The sequence below is a fragment of the Myotis daubentonii genome, chromosome 4 (assembly GCF_963259705.1).
Source record: "Myotis daubentonii chromosome 4, mMyoDau2.1, whole genome shotgun sequence".
In the NCBI taxonomy this organism is placed as follows: domain Eukaryota; kingdom Metazoa; phylum Chordata; class Mammalia; order Chiroptera; family Vespertilionidae; genus Myotis; species Myotis daubentonii.
The window spans coordinates 21,552,826-21,560,254 of NC_081843.1; the positions used below are offsets into that span (position 1 = coordinate 21,552,826).

Sequence of the window (7,429 nt, forward strand, 5' to 3'; positions counted from 1 at the left end):
GCAACAGGGGAAAAGAGACCTTCGTGTAGAAACCGGGGCTCAATTCCAAATTTAACAGGGACAAGGAGGTGGGAATATATAGCCCAGGAGCAGGGTGGGGTCAGTGGATTGAAAATTACTGAGCAGAAACATCAGGGGTGAGGGGGGATTCTGGCTAAACCAACCTAACAGGATTCTTGCTAAAGGTAGGCTAAGGTGGGGGGCGGGGGTTGAGGAATTTGGTCAGATACCAAAGGTAATCAGATATTGAGGGTGGGAGATTCCAGCTAAGCTGACATGATTGGATTCTTGCTAAAATTGGGCGATGTGAAGAACACAGAACTGCAAAGTCAACGTGTAGCTGGGAAGAGAGTTCACAGTGGTGCCCGGCAGCACTCAGGGAGGCCAAGGGAGGCCTCAACCCGATACCGGGGTCCAGGTTCTTGTCACGGAACAAGAAAAAATTACGGAGCCTGGTGGAAAGATTTAGCAACGCACAGTAAACTTATTAAAGTGATAGTACACACTCGAGAAGTGAGAGCGTGCGACCTCGGAGAATAAGATGTCTCGATGGGGGCGGGTGGAAGGTTTTCATTAAACATGGGCAAGGGGTTGGGAACAGGATGGCCCTCAGCTTCTGACACTGGTGGGGTGACTGCCAACGAGGCTGGTCCTTGTCCCTCCTCTCCAGATAGTGATTTTATTTTTGTCCTCTCAATTACAGGAAATTGGGGAGGGGAAGTGGGGGAATAGGTGGTCAGTGAAGGTCACGTCTGTGATACTCCAGCCAAGACCGAAAAGGGGAGGGTAGAGTTTGAAGCCTGTGCTCCCTATTCTAACTTTCCTACCTCCTAAATCCCCCAAGAGATTTCGATTCCATAATCATATGGGAAGACGAAAGGTTGCTGGGCAGTCTTTTGTAGTAGCTTCAGGCTGACACTGGGTGTGGATGCTGCCCAGCCTGGGATTGAAAGTCTCTTTCTGCCTGATCTAAGGGCCCAAGCTCTATATTCCCTGGACGTTGAGGTATGGGCTCCTTGGAGGGTCATCATCTTTTTTTTTTTTTTTTAGGCATATGAAAATTTATTACCACTGTGATATCACCATCAGAACTTAAGATCTTGGTCTTTTCTTCTTGCCTTTGTATAAGGCCAAAAGAGACACATTAGCTACTTTGACAACCTTAAAGCGAACTCCGGGAATGTCACCAACAGCATGACCTTTGCGACCAAATCCAGCAACCAGAACGTCGTCATTTTCCTCAATAAAATTCAAACAACCATCATTGGGTACAAAGGCTGTGATTTTTTTTGCCGTTCTTGATCAGCTGGACCCTGACACACTTCCTGATAGCAGAATTGGGCTGTTTGGCTTCCACACCCACTTTTTCCAGCACAATCCCCTTCGCGTGGGGCGCGCCCCCGAAAGGGTTGGCCTTCAGCGCCGTGCCCAGGTGGGCCTTCTTGTACTGCTTGTCATGCCACTTCTGGTCTCGCCCGTGGCTCCGCAGCTTCCGGGCCGTGCGAAGACCGCCACACTTGCCCATCCTGCTGGCGCCACGGGCCTGAGCGAAAGAGAGAGGCTGCACGGGAAGGAGGAGGGTCATCATCTTTATATGAAATTCTTGTAACCTACAATGGAGAAACTTAAAAAAATGAAAACAAAAAAAAAGGCATGGACCAAATAATAAAAGAAGGAGAATAGTTATTAATGGACCAAGGAATGGAAAGAGTCAAGTGAAAGAAGGGAGTCTTTTCAATCATGTTCCAAACAGCACTGGGATCTGTTTTTTGGTCACCTGTTTGTACATTTTTTTGATACTGAATTTAATCTGATCAGATTTGGTTACATATATGTAGCAGGTTTTGTTAATGACTACATAGACACCTCCCTGTCTGGCGAGGAGTTAGCTTAGGCCAGTGATGGTGAACCTATGACACGCGTGTCAGAGGTGACACACGAACTCATTTTTTTGGTTGATTTTTCTTTGTTAAATGGCATTTAAATATATAAAATAAATATAAAAAATATAAGTCTTTGTTTTACTATGGTTGCAAATATCAAAAAATTTCTATATGTGACACGGCACCAGAGTTAAGTTAGGTTTTTTCAAAATGCTGACACGCCGAGCTCAAAAGGTTCGCCATCACTGGCCTAGGCCTAGGGAAAGTCTATTGTCTAGGCCAGCGGTCACCAACCTTTCAGACCTCACGGACCACCAGTGGTCTGCAGACCACTAGTTGGTGACCACTGATCTAGACCAAGCATGTCAAATTCAAAAGCTAATGAGGGCCAAACAAATAAGTTTATGTGGGCTGCAAAAAAACACAAGCTTCAATTTTCATAGAAAGGTAGGTTTGTTTCAATAGACACATGCTGAATACAAAGGGCTGAAATAAATGAGTCATCGTTAACATAAAATAATAGAACATTTTAATAAAAATTAATATTTTTTGAACAATAACTTAACAGACACTGAATAACTGCACAAATTAATAAGTGTAATGCAAATAAACCTATTTTTCTTGTTCTCCGAAAGCGAAATATTTCCTGTTGCACACACCAATCAAGTCAGTCTAAGACTAATGATGTGGCAATCGCCTGCTAAAATATTCACTGCTAGTATTAGTGGAGAGAAATGGTGCACCTGCATATAAGGCGCATAAGGGAAATGAATGCAACACGATTATAGTAATCAGTCACTAGCGAACGTTGTAGTTCATTATCAATAACTAGAGGCCCAGTGCACAAAATTCATGCACAGGTAGGGTCCCAAGCCTGGCCTGCGATCAGGGCCAATCTTCCCCGGCTGCCAACAGCTGGCCCCACCCCCTGCCGCTGCAGCTATGGGTCACTCTGTGTAAGGGGTGATCAGGGCCTGCAGACCGGGGGCAGCTCCTGTATTGAGTGTGTGTCCCCTGGTGGTCAGTGCATGTCATAGCCAACCGGTTGTTCCGCCATCCGGTTGATTTGCATATTACACTTTTATATATATAAATTATGTATAACAGGATATTGTAAAAATTAAGTTACAAAATTTTTATTAAAACATTTCTTACATACCATTATATTGGCTTGGCTGCAAAAATATTCATTATGGGCCACATGTGGCTGTGGGCCATGAGTTTGACATGCTTGCTGTGAAACAAGGAAGGAATATTTGGAGTCTATGTAAATGTTGACTCTTTTGTCCTTTTCTGGTTCAAGAGCTCAGGTCAAAGCTATGAGTTTAGCCATTTGGGCTGAAGCTCCCGAGTGGAGAGGCTTGGCTTCTGTGGTCCCCTAAGGCCCACGATTGCATAGCCTGCCCTCCTCCTTCCCTGGTCAACAGAACTGCTTCATAGGTTGACACTCAACCATTGAGCCATGCTGGCTGGGCAAGTTGTTATTTTTAAACCATCAAATTTAAAGTTCCTTCAGTTAACTAGAATGCAGTCTAGTCGTGAGTCTTCAGGAATATGTGTCTGAGTAGAGTATACGGGGCATTATCCAAGGCATCCCTTGAGATAAACTTAACCGTGCAGGTGTTCAGACATTAAGTAGTTGCTAGCAAAGAGACTACTCTAAGCAAGCAGGACCGAGGGTACATGTTATTATTTGACCTTATATTAATGCTAGAGGCCCGATGCACTAAATTCATGCAAGAGTAGGCCTTCCTTCCCCTAGCTGCTGGCACCAGCTTCCCTCTGGCACTCAGGACCCGGGCTTCCCTCCGGCCATCAGCAGATCTTACATGAGCCTCTTTTGTGCAGCCCTGTTTTGTCCAGAAGGACATTGGGAAGGACGTCTGGTCTAATTAGCATATTATGCTTTTATTAGTATAGATAGTTAAGACTGCCAGAGGAATTATGCCACACAAAAATATGAAGTTTCAAATCACACAGCACACTTTATTACTCACAAGGTTCCTGGTGCCGTAGGCTCAGACTTAATGGAGTCCTTAATGCTCTGCGGGCAGCAGCGGATCCGTCTTTGGGTGGCTGGCCATCTGGTTGGGTGGAGTCAGTGGGAGGAGGGCGACCAAAGTCTCACAATCAGAGGTTTGGCCATTCTTCTGCCGCCTGGCATGGAGCAAGGCAGCGTGGAGCGTGGATCAAAAGGATGATCCATGTCTGAAGTTGGGGACCCGTTTTTTTAAGCCTGTTCTGGCCCACAGAAGTCCAGGTGGCTATCAGTAACATACGTCATCAGACAACTGTTAATCAGAGTACAAGCTGGTTATCCGTAACATGTGTCATTCCTATGGGTGGAGTACAGGAGGAATATGGGGTAAGTTTTATCTATGCCACACACACACAGGGAAGTGGCTACCTAAGTGGTCAAGTCTGACCCTTAATATATCACTCTAAGAGCTCACCCTAATATTACAAACTTATAAACTAGAAAATCATTACTATTACAATATGTTAGAGTGGGCAGTTAGGAAGATATGAGCTGGGTAAGGCAGTTGGGGCTTGGAAGGGATATGTGTGAGATGTGACAAACTAAAAAGAGACAATAGAGGCAACAGACCCCTATGTGAGGAGAGAAGATTTAGAGTCCCTCCAGGATGTGGTCTAACTGATGGCATAACACTTGGGTGAAGAAGCATTATAGCTTAAAGATAAATATCTTTTTTGGAGAAATAAGGGAGAGAAGGACTTACTCAGGGGCACTCCAGCCTAAGAGTTTAAATATCCTAAACCTCACATAAGTGGGGCACTTGGTTTGGTTCCTGCTAGCTGAGTTACCCACTCAGGTTCTACCTGAGTTTATTCCTTTTCCTGCAAATAAATTCTCCCCTGCTGTTGCTGCTATTTGTTGTCTCTTGTTAGAATACATTCCTAGAAGAAGACAAGAACTGAGAACGACGAGTGCTGTCCCTGGCCAGAGGCTGTCTCCAGCCAGAGACCACCTTAACCACTGCTGACAGACGAAGGTTTTCCCATAATGCCTAGAACAGTGGTTCCCAACCTTCCTCATGCCGCGACCCTTTCATACAGTTCCTCATGTTGTAGTGACCCCAATTTCATTGTTACAAATTGAACATAATTAAAGCATAGTGATTAATCACAAAAACAATATGTAATTATATATGTGTTTTCCGATGGTCTTAGGTGACCCCTGTGAGAGGGTCGTTCGACCCCCAAATGGGTCGCGACCCACAGGTTGAGAACCGCTGCTCTGGAGAATGGCAGGTTACATCTGTATTTATACATTGCAATCAAAGGAAGGGACTTAGGTGGGTTACATTAAATCCACTGGTGATAGATTAGAGAGGCAAAACAGTGGGCGGAGGGGAGGGGGGAACCCCTGGGATTGGATAAAAAGTAAAATGATGGACACATACTTAGGTGGGTGCAGGAACAATTAACATGATAATGAAGGGATTTGTGGTATCTGTCCTGGCGCCCAACACATTTGGTTGTGCTCCAGGGGGTCCAGAAAAAGGGAAGTTACAAGTTACACAGACATTTCAAGAATATGTTATCGTAGATGCAAAAAGACAGATAGGCTCAGTTAAGGTAAAGATTGACCTTGTCAGTGAAGATACCGGCCTAGGACATAACTGCCCACCATAACTGCTTTTAGTTAAAGTTTAATTTCAGACCATCCTTTGTGGTTACTTTAGGTCTCTGAGTTTGCAAGACTGCCATGCAGGCCTTCCCTGAGCTTGTCAGGTTAGCATGTGGCCCCTTTCATCGACAATATCACATGTGAATGAGGGGGAAATGCTGTCCTTGTATTTACTTTATGTTGCCTCTCCTAGAATTCCTCCTAGAATATTGTCTTAGTAACAAATTAATTTATACAAAAATTATTTTTTGTGAAATACTTGTGTAAAATGTTAAAGAATAATATTAAAGAGCACAAGGAATGACCATTTTGGCCAAGCCCTAGCTGCACCATATAGATAAGACCATAGCTGAATGCTACCCTTAGGAATGGCATATGTAAACCTGATAGACACCTTCTGACTGACACTATGATTGATAACCAGCTTGTACTCTGATTAACACTTGTGTGGTAATGTATGTTAGTGATAGCCACCTGGACTGCCGTGGGCCAGAACAGACTTAAAAAACGGGTCCCCGACTTCAGACATGGATCATCTTTTTGATCCACGCTCCATGCTGCCTTGCTCCAAGCCAGACTGCAGAAGAACAGCCGAATCCCCGATCGTGAGACTTTAGTCGCCCTCCTCCCGCTGACTTGACCCAATCAGAAGGCCAGCCACCCAAAGAGGGATCCGCCACTGCCCGCAGAGGACGCCACTCTTCCCTGGCGACCCCGTTAAGTCTGAGTCCACAGCACCAGGAACCTTGTGAGTAATAAATGTGCTGTGTGATTTGCAACTGCATATTTTTGTGTGGCATAATTCCTCGGCAGTCTTCTCTGAAGCCCACTGTGCTAGTCACATGGTCTTCTTTCAGTTCCTTTAACACTGTGGTCCTACTTCAGGGCCTTTCCACTAGCTGTACCCCTTCTTGCCAATCAGATAGCTCTTTAAATATCACCTGCTCAGAGAGCCTGTCCCTGAATTCCTGATCCAAATACATTCCCTTTACTATTAATATATCAATAGTAAACCAAAGATTCCAACTCTGAACAGGGAACAAAGAAAGATCTGGATCTCATGCTGTCCCAAGTAGATCCTGGGAAAGGATCTGGGGGGTTTATCTAAGGCGTCCCTTGAGATAAACTTTAACCGTGCAGGTGATGGGACATTCAAGTAGTTGCTAGCAAAGAAGCTACTCTATGCAAGCAGGACCAAGGGCAGGCCTAGGACCGAAAAAACCAGAAGCTTTAATTTCAGTTTTAAGCGTACGCAAAATAATTCAATTAACTGCTGGAGGAATTACACCACATGAAACATATGCAGTTGCAAATCACACAGCACTTTCTTACTCACAAAAGCTCCTGATGCTGTGGGTACAGGCTTGATGGGATCCCGGTAGTGCTGTCCTCCGGGGTCCGGCAGCTGGGCTGGGTTAGTCCAGATGCAGGGGGCCAGCGTTCCTCACCCGAGAGCTTGGTTGCATCTCGATCGGGAGGTACTAGCCGTTCTTCTGTCATCTGGCAGAGAGAGGAGCGGGAGCCCTGTCACTTGCCAGACTGACAAAAGGATGTGTCTTTGTGGCTGTCTCGACAGGGGAGCACTGTTGGTTGGTCAGGACCCATTTTTAAAGCCTGTTTCATACCCGCAGCAGTTCAGGTGGCTATTAATGAATTACGTCAATGCATACATGTTAATCTCAAACAGGGTGAGGGGATACATGTGGTTATCTAGGGAGAGTACATCACTCACACAAATGGTTATCTTAGCAAGTCACGATGAGCCAGTAACTGAAGTTCAAATCCTTATCTGTGGGGTACACATGCTTCAGGGCAGTGGGGAACGTGTCCTTAATATTACACTTTAGGTTTCAGGAAAGTTAACTCAAACATTTTAAAACCTTTTTAACATTTT

The 7,429-nt window shown here is 45.0% G+C and overlaps 1 pseudogene; it reads right to left on the minus strand.

The window, feature by feature from the left end:
• Window positions 1-1,032: 1,032 nt before the first annotated feature.
• LOC132233075 (small ribosomal subunit protein uS12-like) lies at window positions 1,033-1,570 on the minus strand (annotated as a pseudogene).
• Window positions 1,571-7,429: the final 5,859 nt, after the last annotated feature.